The following is a 16,093-nucleotide window of genomic DNA, read 5'->3' as shown; positions in this document are numbered from 1 at the left end:
TGTTCTTGTTTGATGGTTTCTTTTAAAAATTTTTTAAAAAAGAAGAAAAGCTTTTGAATTGAGATTATGTACTTACTTAGAAAAAAGAAATAATTAACTCTTTTCAAGTACATTATAAAAGACTTATATAAAGAGAATTCTAGCCAGAAATTGTTAAAGGGGAAGATCAAAGTTGAAGGATTTAGTTTTTAATGTGGGTTATTAAATGTTGAAATTATTTAATGAGATTAATAACTATGAAGTTGATAAATCTTCATAAATGAAAATAGTAAATAAAATGTTATCCATGCTGAATGCCAACTTGACAGATCTTACTTTTTTATTTGTAAATTTTTTTCATGTCTTATAGTTCAGTTTTTCATGTTATTAATTCACACTCACTTATGTTTTCATTTTTTAAAATTGGCTAGATAAGTCAAAGACTAAATTTAGTTTTTCTGGGGTTTTTTGGTATTATGCCATATGTAAATTCTCCATTGATCTTATCATATTCTGTCTTTGTGCTATAATAAAATTTTGCACACATATCATCTTTTCTAATTAAGTTTTATTCAAAAATTTTACTTCTAAAGCAGTTATGAGGTTTGCTCCTCTATTAAGTTGTGAGAATAAAAAATGTCATACAGTTATGCTAATTAGAACATATAAACATTTAATATTATTGCTAAGCAAAATTAAAGAAATAAATGGAGATATATATAGAGAGAGAGAGAGATTGGAACACTTGATATTTTTTGTTGTGTTTTTTCCAAGTTGATCACAGATTCAATGCAACTCCAATCAGAATCCTAGTTGAACTTTTTGTTAAAAATTTCAAACTGACCTAAAAGTTACATAGAGAACCTAGACAATGGAAACAGTTTTGAAAAATAACAAAATTAATGAGCTGAGACTCTTTGGTTTTAAGACATGGAATAAAGCTTCATTAAACAAGATGCACAGGTCATCGAAACAGAATAGAGTCCAGGCATTAATTCACATAAATATGATCAATGGATTTTCAAAAGATACTCTAGTACAATTCGTTGGAGGAAAGAGAACTGGTGCTAGAATAACTGGATATCTATAAAGATATATAGGTTATTTTTTCAATCTCAGGCCTTACCTCATACAATATTCAAAAAGTGACTTGTGATGAATTATTTACCTCAATGTAAAACCTAAAATGGAGAAAGAAGAGTAAAGGAGGGTAAGAGGGGTGGTGGACATGATTAAATTATGTGATATACATGTATGAAAATATCACAAAACCTATTATTCTCTATAATTTATGTATAAAAATTAAAATTCTACAACCATAAAGCTTCTAGAAGAAAACATGGGAAAATATCTTCATAACCTTGGGGTGAATAAATATTTCTGGGACCCAAAGCATTAATTTCAAAAGAAAATATTAAACAGATATAATAAAAATTTAAAACTTCTAATCATCAAAAGACATACTTAATGGGCTGGGCATTTAGCTCAGTGGTGCCACTGCCTGCCTTGCAAGTGCAAGGTTCTGAGTTCAATCCCCGGTACCAAAAAAAAAAAAAAAAGACATACTTAAGAAAATGAATAGACAAGCCATAGACTGGGAGAAAATATTTATGCTAATGTCTAATGAAGGATTTATATCCATAATATTTTTTAAAATCTGTAACTCATTTATAAAAGACAACAATTAAATATGGGCAAAATACTTTAATGGACAGTTTGCAAGGAAAGGTATATGAATGGTCAGTAAGTACAAGAAAGAATACTCAAAAATATTAGTCATCAGGGAAATGCAAACTAACGCAATAAGATACTGTAACCTCTAGAGTGGTTAAAAATAAAGACTTTCACATCACGTATTTGCATGCATATGGGTTAACCAGAACCCAGGTTCAACCACTTTGGAAAGTCTTTGGCAACTCTCTTAAAAATTAAAGCCATATTGTCTCTGTGACCCAGTAATTTCACTTGTAGGTATTTATTCAAGAGAAATGAAATCTTCTGTGTATAAAAAGAGTTGTACAAGCATGTTGTACAAGCATGTGAATAAAAGATGGAAGCTTTATTCAAAATAACACAAAGTAGAACAACTCAAATGTCCACCAAGTGAGTGATTATGCAAATTATAGTATATTCATAAAATACTATTCACAATTAAAAGAACAAATTACAATTTGGAAAACAACATAAATGAATCTCAAAAACATACTCCATAAGAGTCTAACATGAAAGAATATGTATTGTATAATTTTATTTATATGAATTTTTGGAACAAACAATTCTCATCTAAGATAAAAAAGCAGAATAATGGTTGCTTCTAGGGGGCATGCATTCCCTCAGTTAAGGCATAAGAATGTTTTCTTGAGTGAGGGAAACATATCTTTATAGATGTGTACACTTGAATTTGTCAAAACTCATTGAACTATACACTTAAGATCAATATATTTTACCTTATGTAAATTATACTTCAATAAAATATTAGAAAAACACTGTTGTGCTGCTATTCTATGAAAATTACTTTAGCAATATGAACTATATATAAAGTAATAATTCTTTGGACTGGTTTCTAAGAGGGATAATGGTATAAACACTGGCATGTGGATATTTTTTATAGAAACCAACCAAAATGGTCAAAGGTATATACAACTAAAGTAGTAGATAATTGCTGCTGTAGTTTGGTTCTGGAGTGTCTTTTTTCTTCTTGTTTGTCGTTTCTTTTGACACAGGGTCTTGCTAAGTCACTAAGTTTTCCAAGCTGGGCTTGAATTTACAATTTTCCTACCTCAGGTTCCCAGAGTGTCAAGATTGTAGATTACAGACTTGGAAAATTCTCTTAAGGCCCATTTGTTAAAGGCTTGTCTCCAGTTTGGTGCTACTGGGAGGTGGTACAAACTTTAAGAGGTGGGGGTCTAGTGGGAAGTCTTTAGGTCTAATAATAGATTTAGGTTTAAATATAAAATGTTTATATATGTCCTCAAAGCCTCATGTGTTCAGAAGTAGACCATTTGGAGGGTGACTGGATCATAGAGGCACTATACTCATCAGCAGATTAGTCCATTGATGAGTTCATTGCTAAATGTGCTGTTAGGAGACTGGTCTGGGTGGAAGAGATACGTCACTGAGGGTGTGACCTGGAAGTATGTATGCTTGTCCCTGGCTCCTCCCTTTTCTCTCTCTGTTTCCTGAATGTCATAAGTTTCTCTGCCATGCCCTTCTACTATTTTTTCTGCCTTGGAGACAGGCAGCTATGAACTGAACCCTTTGAAACTATGAGGAAAAATAAACCTCTCCTTTAAGTTGGAAGTGTTGGGTATTCTCTTCCAGCCAAAAAAGTGACTAGTGCAGAAAAGTTTTATTAAGTGTGGAATTGTTGCTGTGACTATTCCTGACCATGTGGTTTGGAAGCCTTTGGTTTGTGGGAGGAGTTTGGAAAAGTTTGGAGATGCATGCTAGAGAAGCCCTAGAATGATGTAAATGGTGTTCAATAGGCAATAAATTTGGCGCTCAGAAGACCAGAATGCTGATAGGAATGTAGACAGTAAAGACCGGGATCAGGAGGTTTCTGCCAGGAACAAGACTTTTGTTTAAAAATTGGTCTAGAGGCTATCCATGTTATATTCTGCCAAAATTCTTGTCTACATTTTGTTCATGTTGTAAGATTTGGTGAAGCTGAATTTAAAGTAGGAGACTAATTGATCTGGTGGAAAAAATTTCAAGTCAGCTCAAAGGTGAGGGTACTGCTAGCTGCTTTTAGCATATTTACGGTGAGAATCAGGAGCAAAAAGCCTAATTGAGAGATAGTAAAATTTTATAGCTTGGCAAAGTGCTTCACAAGGGAAGCACTTGTGAAGTTAGAGCCAAGAAGAGTATAGTTCCTAAAAATCTTAGTGCTGTTTAAAAAAGCCAAGTACTGGGCCAGGGATTTAGCTCAGTGGTTCTGCCACCTTCCTGGCAAGTACAAAGGCCCGAATTCAATACCCAGTACCAAAAAACAAACAAACAAAAGAGCCAAGTACTTTGCACCAGGACAGTTGAAAAAATCCCTTCATAACCATCTCAATGGCATCTCAAAAACTGGACAGATCTCACTCACTGCAAGCTCAAGTGTGCAAAAGGAGAAACTCCTTTGCTTTGAGAAGAGTCCCCCAGAACACCCTGCTCACTCAGAGACACTTAATGAAGTACATCACTGAGTTTAGCCATCTGTACACTCAGAAGCCACTATAGTCATGGTCCAAGAGAGCCTACCTACTGCTTAAGCTGGTGACAGACCTTGGTGTCATCCACAGGATGGTGATTTTACAGCCATGCAGAGGCAGAGTATAAGAGTTACAGGATCATGGAAGCTTCCACCCAAATTTCAGAAAAAACCCAAGAAGCCAGCTAAAAATGTGTGACAGTCCTTGCCAGTAGCCCCTGAGAGGACAGTGTATGAAGCTGTGTGAGTGAAGCCAAAGCTACAATATAAAACCCTGAAAGTTGGAGAAGCCAAAAGCATAAAACATCTGCTAAGAAAAGCCACAAGCAGTGAGCACAGTCAGCCCAAGGGAAAGGCCATGCAGGCTGCAATCAGCAAGGCTGTGTGGGTGGGGCTGCCCAAGTCCTTCTGTGTTCACATCTCACCACAACCTGCTGTAGATGCTGACCCTGTTGGGTTTCAGTCTTGCTTTTGTCTGATTCCTTTCTTTTCCCCTATTCCTCCCTTTTAAAAAGGGAATCCTTGCCATACACTATTATACAAGTATGATAAAAGTAATTAACTTTCTTTGTAATTTTTACAGGAGGTCATAGCTAAGAATTTGTCTTAAGTCTCAGAAGAGACTTTTAGACTTAGACTTTTCAGCAGTGCTGAAACTGTGAAGACTCTTAGATATGGACTAAATGCCTTTCATATATATAATGAGATTGTCATGAGCCTTTTGCCTCTTGGAAGATAGGGGTGAGATATAGTTTAGAACCAAAATATTCCCCTGTTAAGATGTCTTAGGTACATGCTCCAGCGGTGATGAATGTAATCATTATGTACTGCAAACATGTACTAATAAAAACTCATAGAAACACACATACATGTGCATGTTCAAATCCTTAGCTTTTCTTGACAATGATGACCAAAGAGTATCATACCTTCAAATGAAATAAAGGATTAGTTTCTAAAAGTTCCTCAGAAGTCGCCTGTGTTCACAGGTGGGGATTATGGAAGGTGATTGGATCATGAGGGTGCCATACTCATCAGTAAATTAGCCTAGTGATGAGTTTATACTTGTGAAAGCACTGCTGGGAGATGGGCCAGGAGGTGGTGGAGGAGGTGCATCACTGGGAGTGTGTCTTTGTGGCCCCCCACCCTGCCTCTGGCATGTCCTGCTCTCTGCTTTTGGCTGCCATGGATTGAGTAGTTTCTGTCCACCATGCCTTTCCTCCATGCTGTTTCTGCCTTGGAGCCACCCCAACCATAGACTGATGCATGGCCCACCAATGAGCCAAAATAAACCTCTCCTTTTTTGATTGTAGGTGTTGGACAAAAAGTGACGAATACAACTGTCTCTTTCATGACAGGTGACCTTCATATCTGCTTGACCATTGCTCACCCTACTGTGATCCCCATAACCCTATAAACATAATGTACTCTGTCCTGAATTTAATGTGCCTTTGTCACATAACATTTGCTTCTTTTCTCAGGAAACTAAGTTTCTTAGGAAAATAATTCTTAGAAATTAATTTGATGAATTCATCTAATTTTGATGGTTAAAGGCAGATACCTGGGAATTATGCTATTTATCTGATGGTATTTATTCCCACTATTTATGTTGAAATCTCATCTCTCAGTTCTTCCTCTATGGTCCATCTTCTCCACATTATACACTGTAATTACTCAATTAGTATCTTTGGCAATAGTCTCCATCTCTTATCCTGTCCTTTTTTTCCAATTTTTATTTTTGTTATTATTACATGTTTGTAATACATAATGATTACTTTCCTCATGGGGAGTTAGTACATTTATATAACACATCTTAATTCTTTTTTACTGCCTTTCTCTCCCTTCCCTTCCTCCTCTCTCCATCTCTTGGTCCCCTTCTAATCTGCAAAATATCTATTTCCCTATTTCTTAGTATCTTATGTAAGAGAAATCATTCAATATTTAAGCTTGTCTCTCTGATTTATTTCACTTACCATTATGGTCTCAAAATGCATCCATTTTCCTACAAATAACTCAAGTTTATCCCTTTTTTTTGTACTGGGGATTGAACTCAGGACTTTGCACTTGCAAGGCAGGTGTGGTGCCACTGAGCTAAATCCCAGCCCAAGTTTATACCTTTTTATGGCAGAGTAGTACTGTATGGTGTATAAATACCACGTTTTCTTTTTTCATTCATCTGTTGATAGACATATGGGCTGCTTCCAAAATTTAGCTATAATGAATTATGCTGCTGTAAACATAGGTATGCATGTATCACTGTAGTATGATGACTTTAACTATTTTTGGAAAATACCTAGAAGGGGAATAGCTGGGCTGAATGGTATTTCTAGTTTTAGTTTTCTAAGAAATCTTTGTACTGGGTTGGGGATTTAGCTCAGTGGTTCTGGTGCCTGCCTCGCAAGCGTGAGGTCCCCGAGTTCGATTCCCAGTACCAAAAAAAAAAAATTCTTTGTACTGATTTCCACAGTGGTTGTACTTGTTTATATTCTTAACTGTGTAGAAGGATACTTCCTTTTTTCCCACAGCCTTGCCAGCATTTATTATTTGATTTCTTGATGATAACCATTCTTGTTGGAGTAAGATGGAATCTCAGTGTTGTTTTCATTTTGCATTTCTCTCATAGCTAGAGACATTGAACATTTTTTCACTATTGGAAATTTGTTCTTCTGAGAAGTGTCTATGCATTTCAGTTGCCCATTTTTTATTGAATCTTTTATTGGGGGAGTCTAATTTTTTTGAATTATTTATATACTCTAGATATTAGTGCTCTGTCTGAGGAGTAGCTGGTAAAATATTTTCCCATTTTTGTAGCTTGTCTCTTTACTCTGCTGCTTGTTCCTTTGCTGTGAAGAAGCTTCTACATTTGATATTATCCTATTTGTTTTTTCTTGATGTTCTTTTTTTGTGCATTTGAGGTTTTATTCAGAAAGTCCTTGCCTATACCTATGTCTGTACATTAGTTTTGGAAGTATGGCCATTTTAACTCTATTGGTCCTAACTATTCAGGAACATGGAACATCTATTTTCCAATGTCCTCTTCAGTCTCCTTTTTGAGAGTACTATAATTTTCATGGCAGAGGTCTTTTACTTCCTTGGTTAGGTTAATTCCTAAGTATTTTTTCTTGATGATATTGTTTTCCTAATTTTTTTTTTTTTTTTGGTACCGGGGATCAAGCTCGGGACCTTGCGCTTGTGAGGCAGGTGGCGGAACAACTGAGCTAAATCCCCAGACCCTTCTTTTCCTAATTTCTTTCTCTGTGAGCTCTTCAGTGCTGTACAGAAATGCTATTGATTTTTGTGTATTGATCTTTTGTTGGAGTTTTTTTGGTCATCTATGTAAAGGATCATGGTGTCTGCAAATAATGATAATTTGACTTCTTCCTTTATTAAACATATCCTTTTATTTCTTTCCCTCGCCTGATTGCTCTGGCTAATATTTTCAATACTGCATTGAACAGGAGTGGTGAATGTGGAAATCCTTGTCTTTTTCCAGATTGTAGAGGAAGAACTTTCAGTTTTTTCTGATTTAATATGATATTGGCAGTAGGTTTGTCAAAAGTGGCTTTTATCAGATTAAAATAAGGACCTTTTATACCTATTTTCTTCAGTGTTTTTTTTTAATCATGAATGAATGTTGTATTTTCTCAGTGGCTTTTTCTGCATCTATTGAAATGATCATGTGCTTTTTGTCCTTGCTTCTGTCTGTGATATATTACATTTATTGATTTGTATTTGTTGAACCATCCTTCCATCTCTAAGATGAGGCTTTCTTGATCATCATGTTTGCCAGTATCTTGTTGAGGATTTTTGCATCTATATCCATTAAAGAAATTAGTCAATAGTACTCTTATTTTGCTTGGATCCTTGTCTGGTTTTGCAATCAGGGCAATGCCAGCTTTCATGAATGACTTTGAGAGTACCCCTTCCTTTTTGATTTTATTAAAGAGTTTGAGGAATATTGGTGTTAGATCTTCCCTAAAGTTCTTATAACATTCAGCAGTGAATTCATCAGGACCTGGGCTTTTCTTAGTTGATAGGAATTTTTTTTTTTTTTTTTTTTTTTAGGTATGAGGGATCAAACTCAGGACCTTGTGCTTGTGAGGTGGCCACAGTGCCACTGAGCTAAATCCCTGGCGATAGGTTTTTTTATTATTGCTTCAGTTTCACTGCCTAGGATTGGGTTATTCAGGGATTTTATATCTACTTGGTTCATTTTGGGTAGTTCATATGTGTCTTGTTCTGGTTTTTTTTTTTTTTTGGTACGGGGGATGGAACTCGGGACCTTGCGCTTGTGAGGCAGGTGGCGGAACCACTGAGCTAAATCCCCAGCCCAGTTCATATATGTCTATGAATCTATTCATTTTTTTCTGAATTCTCTAGTTTATTGAAGCACAGGTTCTTTCAGAAGTTGATAATTATCTGAATTTTGGCACTGTCCCTTGTAATTTCAATTTTCATTTCTAATTGTATTGATTTGGCTCTTTTTTTTTCTTTTTTGGTAAAGTTGGCTAAGAGTTTTTCTATTTTGTTTATTCTTTCAAAGAACCAGTTCTTTGACTCATTGATTCTTTGTATTGTTGTTTTAGTCTTAATTTCATTCATGATTTTCTTCTCTGATCTTCATAATTTCTTTCTTGTTACTTTCTTTGGATTTGGATTGCTCTAGTTTGTCTAGGATCTTGAGGTGCATCATTAGGTTATTTTCTTTTTTTTTTTTTCTGGTATCAGGGATTGAACTCAAGACCTTGTGGTTGCAAGGCAGGCACGGTACCACTGAGCTAAATCCCTGGCCCCCATCATTAGGTTATTTATTTGGGCTCATTTTGTTTTACTGATGGTGGGCATTCACAGCTAAAAATAACCCCACTTAGAACTGCTTTCACTGTGTCCCATATGTTGTGATATGTTTTATTGGCATTATCATTTGATTCTAGGAACTAATTTCTTCCTTGATTTGACCTATTGATTATTCAATAATGTATTGTTTAATTTCTATGCATTTGCATAATTTCTGTGGGGTTTTTTGCGATTGTGCTATGATCTGTCAATGTGGATGGGATAATTTTGATTCTTTTTTTTTTTTTGGTACCGGGGATCAAACTTGGGTCCTTGTGCTTGCGGGGCAGGCAGCAGAACCACTGGGCTAAATCCCTGGCCCTAATTTTGGTTCTTTTACATTTACTTAAGCATGCATTGCTGGCTAATATGTCATCTACTTTGGAGAAAGTTCCGTGTGCTACTGAGAAGAATGTGTATTCTGTTGTTGTTGGATGGAACACTGTAGTTATCTCTTAAGTACATTTTTCCAAAGGTTTGCTACAACTCTGATATATCTTTGTTGATTTTTTGTCCAGTTGATCAATTTCTAATAGTGGAGAAGAAAAAAAAATTGTAATAGTGGGGTATTGAGGTCCCTGCTATAACTGTGTTGATGTTTATCTGATGTTTTATTTAGTGTTTATTTTATGAAATTGGTTGTGCTGGTATTCTGTGTATATATGTTTATAATGGTTATGTCTTTCTGTTGAATTGTTCCCTTAACCAGAGACTTTCTTTGCCTCTTCTGATCAGTTTTGGCTTGAAATCCATTTTGTCTGAAAATAGGATAACTATTCTTGCTTGGTTTTGGGTTCCTGGTGCATCCTTTGATTTTTATTCTATGAATGAGAAAAAATGAAATGAAAATGATAATTGGGTGAGTGCTATATATTAGTCCAAAATATTTGTGCTAATAAATGTTGTTACCTGAAAATACCAACACCCCTTTCTCCAGCAGATTCAGGGCATAAGAAGCACTATTAATGAAATAAAGACTTCACTCAGAGAAAGGACAGGGCGTGTGCCTAAAGAACTATAAAGCTTTGCAGGATTTCTGCTACTCTCAGTGCCTAACCGCTTAAAAATTAACCATTTCTACAAAAAGGTTTGTTTTAAAGTATCTGAAAACAGTGATATCCAGGAAGTTGCCCTCCCACCCACATCCTTGCCTAAGGGAAAAGCCACTGAGGTTTAGGAAAAGCAGATCAAGTAAGATACTAATCACATAGAAAAAAGTAATGTTTTGTTTTGCTTCTGTTTAAAAAAGGTCCCATGAATATACAGCAATCTCATAAGGAACTCTAGTGAAATGTAATCAGAGGACTGAAGGAGGGAGGTCTGGCAAAAATAGATCTATTCTAACATGTTCTATAGAGTAACAAGTTAGTACCATTGTCAAGATGCATGTTCTGCACCATACAATTTTTGTTGTTGGTTGTTTGTTTCTGGTTTTTGAAATTTTTTAGCTAATTATAATTTTAAAATCACTGCTAGCAAGTGGTCCAAAACTCCAACAGCCACTGATGTCAGGACCCAGCAATTTTCAAACATTCACTTTTTTGTTTTGGAATTTAGAAAATATTAATAAAACAGCATCATAGTAAAAGTATGCTAAGATCTGGGGCTGTTCACTTGATTTATTTCTATGTGAATAGGATTAAGCTATAACCACTCATTAACCTTTTACTAATTTTACTTTCTCCATCCTCACAATGAATATGCATTTTTCAGGACATCACACTGTCGCTCTCTTTTTACCTGCTTTTGGGAAAAAAAAATGACAAACCTTCTGTATATTATTTTCAATTTTGTTAGTATGTTGTACATATTTTCCAGCACCGAAACTGAAGTAATATCTACAACCATGAGAAGCTAAACCTAGTCAGCATTAATAGAGTCATTTTTTTATATGGCTATTAGGTCAAATTACAGTTAGAAAAAAATCATCATTACAATTCAGTCAAGTATAAATAAGAAAGCTAGATAAAACCATGTAAACTGTCACCATTTAGAGATCTAATTCAAAAGCTTCAAACTTGAACTAGCACTATCAAAACTCTGCCAGTTTGAAAACCATTAAAAATTATTGCTGGAATCTAATAATTAAAATTTGGTAGTTTGTGCTGTGATGCAAGAGTGGGGAAATACTTTGTGCTATGGAACAAATACCCTGTAAAATCTGTAGCCTCAGACTAATTTTAATTTATCACTTTGCATCTCTTGCTAGGAAACAAGACACTGTGAATGTCAGGTGGTTGAAATCAATATGTTGAATGTTCTAAGCCAGTTAATCCACTTGGCAACAAAACACAAAAAGGAAACAGAAACTTGCAGGTGGATTTATAACTGAGAAGCCCACCCCAGGCATACCTCCCTCATCATTTAGCTATACCTCCTACTCAACACAAACTTGAAATGGCTCTAAAAACTTGCAGTGCCAATTAGGCTGTGCATAGCAATTGCAACCCGTCCAGTCTGTCTGTGATGGATGTAAAAGGTCTGTAGCTCCAAGTCCACATGAAGTGAGTGTCTTCAATGTGTTTAGAATAATGAAGTAATACTAAGGTCACTTCTGAATAATATTTTTGTCTTTTTTGTTTGTTTGTATGAATGATCCATTGGTCACTTAGACCACTGTGTAAAAATTAAAGAATCCTCAAGGCATGAAAGCATCAGTAATCTGTAATCTGCAGGACTCTTCCCCTGTCTGGGAAAATATTTGCCACAATTTTCCCCAAGCAAATTATTCTTGGTCACTCAAGTCTAAGAAAAAAATTCAGATTGTAAAAATTGTAATTCTCTCTCTGTCTCTGTCTCTCTCTTTTTTTTTGTCAGCAAACTACCACTCTGGTGGCAAATATAAAAGTGTAGAATATATGGACCACAAGGCCAAGCATAAACCCCTAACAATGGTACATCTGCCTACCCATGCTGCTTGAGAGTCTCTGGAACAGGCTTTTTTATATTTATTCTACAATATAAATGTAGGTATATCCTATTATATAAATCATCGTAGAACTTAAATCTCCATGTACAAAAAAGACTAAGAATATCTAATAATAACTAGTGCAGTGTGTCAGGGTTTTGTTTTATTTTGTTTTGAAAGAATAACTAGGCAATATATGAAACTAGTTTTACACTCTCTGGTTGGTAAAAGAGATGCTGGATGAGCTACAGTAAAGGCAGTCTTTTACCAAGTTACCACCGTTTACCATCAAAAGCCTTCAATGGAAAGCAAAGCTCTAGACTCATTCTGTTTCTGTTCAGTATCGCAAAGACGACAATACCCTCAAAGATTCTGGGTTCCAAAACTGGCCCAGGATGCCAAGTTCTGCTTCAAGTGAATCTGGGCCGCACAGGGCAACAAGCACTTGTGTGCAGTCTGTATTTTCCACCAATTGGACTCACAGGCATCCCTTGGTAAAGACAAGGCTAGGGTAGTAGGTAAAGCACAATGTTTTACAATTAAAGGACGCTTCACTGGTCAGCGCAAGAAATAAGTACGGGAGACTGTGGCATTTCTTTTGGCTGTCCATCATGGGTGAGTGGAGTTGACCTCTGACCTCTGTGCACATTTTCCATGGCTGCCACTTCAGCCAGTGCAGCAAGGCTAAAGAATGCAGATACAGCAGGCATTTCTGGAGTGCTGCTTCGCATTTCCTCTACCTCAGTGGTGTGTGCACATTCGTCACTGCAGTCTGTCTTGGCCGCTTTAGGGAGATTCCTCTGCAGTTGCTCCTTTGGTTTGTCATCCAAAGTGATACCCGGCCATCTGCTGTCCTGACAAGGTGTGTGATCTTGGTTTTCCTTGCTTTTCTCTTTTGGCTGCCCACCAAAGGTTCTTGCGTTGTTGGTTCTGGAGTGTTGGGAATGGATAGGGCATTTTTAACCTTATAAGCAGGCTCCGTGGTGTTTTTGTCTTCTGAAAATATGGCTTCTGTAGGGTGAATGGCATCCAAGAATAGTTGCTTGTTTGACCATTTATCCCCACTTCCTTTTTCTGGAACATTAGGCTTCTCCTTTTTGTGTTTATATTTGCTGACAATTTTGTGGAATAAGTTCTTTTTCTGAGACTGGAAAGTATCTTTGCTGGTTTTAGTCAGTTCTGAGGACACATTTCCAGTCTTCTTTTTTCTTGGGACAGGTACACATTTCTGGTCAAAAGTAACAGGACTATGTTGAGGAAGGCTGTTGAATTTCTTTTCAAATTCTTCATCCAGCCTTGCTGAGCCAATGAAAGAGTCTTCTTTTAGCTTTGTTTTCTTGAACTTCTTATTCCCACTGGTCCCACACTGGTTAAATGTCCAGCTCTCTTCACCCCAACACCCTTCATGATCAGAGGAGTTGCCTTTTCCCAAGCTTCATTTACCTCTGTCAACACTAGCTCACAGAGAGGTGAGCATGCCCTCAGACACCAGGGTTTTATAAAGGGCACTTTTGCAATACCTCCTTTCCTGGAGCCACAGGTCTCTGTTTTTCTGTGATAGTCATTGTCCTCAGGCTTGACCTGTCCTGATAGGCTGGGTGGTGGTGCATCCTCTGTGGGAGTCAATGGTTCTGCTTTTATACCCTCCGGCACCTCACCAGAAATGTTCTTGCTGGCAGAAATACTAATGGAATCTGGAGGTCCTGACTCTTTGGTAATGTCTGAGGACTTCTCCTTTGACATTTTCTTCTCTCTTGATTTCACTTTTTTCTTTGGTGGCTTGGCATCCAAAATGCCTTCCTTGACACTTGAAGATATGCGAACCTTCTTCCGAGGGGTTTCTCCAAGTTTGTCAACACCCTAGTCTCCTTTTGCCACAGCTTCAATAGTATATATGACACTTTCAATGTCAGATTCTGAAGACTGCCTCTTTTTGCATGTCTTCTTGGGTGTGGACTTATCATTTCCATGTTGATCCATTTTGCTTTTCTTCTTCTTCTTCTTTTTTAGCTTTTCTCGTTTGTTTAATGCAGGGGGATCTTCGATGATCATAATTCCATGAGGATGGCACATGTGATCCTTTAGACTGGGAACATCACTAATTATTATCTTGCTACTAGCAGAGTAAGAAAAATCAGGGAAATGACTATATTTTTGATCCTCTTCTAATTCTTCCTTTCTAATTTCTTTGCAGTCTTCCGTTTTTATAGCCATTACATCATCCATTTGTAGCTCCTCAAAATTTCTTAATTCTTTAGATTCTCTTTTATTTTCTTTGGCTGGTTTTTCAAATTCTTTCTCTTCCCGCAACCCAGTTGCGTCTGTTTTCTCCACTTTTATTTCTCTTTCTTCTTTTCCCTTCTCCAATTCTTTAATTCTTCCACCATCTGATTCTTTTGCTTTTAGTAGCTTTGTTTCTTCCATTTTCACCCCCTCTGATGCCAAGCACATCTCTGCCAGTTGAAAGAGTGTAGACTTTCTGCAGTGTTTTACGGGCTCAGCATCACCCAACTTCGAAGTGTTTGAAGAGATCTCTGCAAACTGAAACAAGGCCGACGCTTGACACTGATTTGTAGGAGCATCAGAGTGGGATGTACTTGAAGATATCTTGGCAAGCTGAAATAATGGTGACTTCTGATGCAATTCAGGGGATTCAGAAACATCAGGCCTACAAGTGCCAGAGGGTATCTCTGGTGTGCCAAGAGCATGTTCTCCAGCTAACAGCAGCATGCTCAGGCCTCCCATTTGCGTGGGATCAGCCATGCCAAAGTTGAGCTGAGGCATTTGTTCAGTCTTTGCTATCTTGGGGCTTGGCAAGTCTCTTGAAGAGTCGGATAGGAAGGCCCAAAGCTTCTTTCATGGTTTGAGAGTGGGTGTTGGTGATTTCACAGGCTTGTTTGTGGTAGGACACCATTTGTAGCTAGGATTTGCTTTCATAAATGCATCTTTATACTCCTTGGCCATGTCTATATACTTCTGTTTTTCCCTTGGATCTATAACAGCCCACCAATCAGCTAGTATCTTGGTAGCACCTCTGTTGTCAAGCCTGAGGTGTTCTTAACGGACAAGGGAGCAATGGCATTTGCAAAATAAAAGAAATGCATTCATTGGTCTACGGGCTCGCTGTTCTGGTGATTCATCATCTTCTGCCTCACCAACATCTTGTTCTAGGCCATCGGATCCAAGAAGTTGAACTTTATCAATATCCTCCTCTTCATCTTCCTCTTCCTCCTCTTCTGAAAAGTCAAGAAGTTTCTTTGCTAGTAATGGATGCCACTGAAGACACTTTCTTTTTGGTTTGTTTCCAGCCCCTTCTCCTTCTGCTGAATGATCTTTATTTCTATTACTGCCTTTCATTACTGTGCCCTTCAGCACAGTTCTTACCAGTCAGGTCAAGACTTTCCATTGTGTTTCAATGGAACATCAGAATTTCCAGCTTCTGTGATGCAACAGGATTCTCTCATAGAAATGTTTTCAGTGCGGCAGTCTACAGAGCTGGTTATAACACCAGCATGATGTGACAATAAAATTCATGATGATTTTGCCTTTTCAGACTGCCCTTTTCTTTTAAAAAAAATTCCTTGCTCACCCTCCATCCCCCAAAGAAAAACAAACCAACAATACTTTCACAAAACCTGCCTCAGCCTCATGAATATAATGCTTTCAGTGAAAGCAGACCAGCTTTGTATTTTGTTTCTTGATCCATTCTGTCTTTTGATTGCGGAGTTGAGACCATTAACCTTGAGAGTTATTACTGAAAGGTATTGAATCATTACTGCCATTACATTTTTTTCTTGTTGTTGATTGCTTTTTCCTCTTCTACTAACCTGCTCACTCTGCATGTTGTATTTATTCTATTAGACCTTGTGCCATTATTAGCTTGTCTCTTTCCAGGATATCCTTGGGTATTTTTTTGGAGTGACAGTTTGGTGGTTATGAATTTTTAAATTTTGTTTTCATGGAAAAGCAATTTTGAAAATTAATTTTGAAAGATAATTTTGAAGGATATACTCATTTGGGTTGTAAGTTATCTTTTATGGCTTGAAACACTTCACTCCAAGCTCTTCTGGCGTTAAGGTTTGTGTTGAGAAGTCTGTTATAGTTTTAATGAGATTGCCTTTATAAGTGATTTGTTGCTTTTCTCCAACAGCTTTTAAGATTCTATCCCTTTGTTGGAG

At 36.9% G+C, this 16,093-nt stretch overlaps 1 protein-coding gene and 1 pseudogene across 7 annotated transcripts in view; one reads left to right on the top strand and one right to left on the bottom strand.

The window, feature by feature from the left end:
- Positions 1 to 16,093, top strand: part of Prim2 (DNA primase subunit 2) — a 397,094-nt gene that overhangs the window by 10,463 nt on the left and 370,538 nt on the right. The gene's annotated exons all lie outside the window — the stretch shown is intronic.
- Positions 12,072 to 15,322, bottom strand: LOC147829489 (HMG box transcription factor BBX pseudogene; annotated as a pseudogene).

Source organism: Heterocephalus glaber, unplaced genomic scaffold (assembly GCF_053883595.1).
Source record: "Heterocephalus glaber isolate CG9 unplaced genomic scaffold, H.glaber_assembly_v1.0 deba00000594, whole genome shotgun sequence".
NCBI classification, from domain to species: domain Eukaryota; kingdom Metazoa; phylum Chordata; class Mammalia; order Rodentia; family Bathyergidae; genus Heterocephalus; species Heterocephalus glaber.
This window is presented reverse-complemented; position numbering and strand designations above follow the sequence as displayed.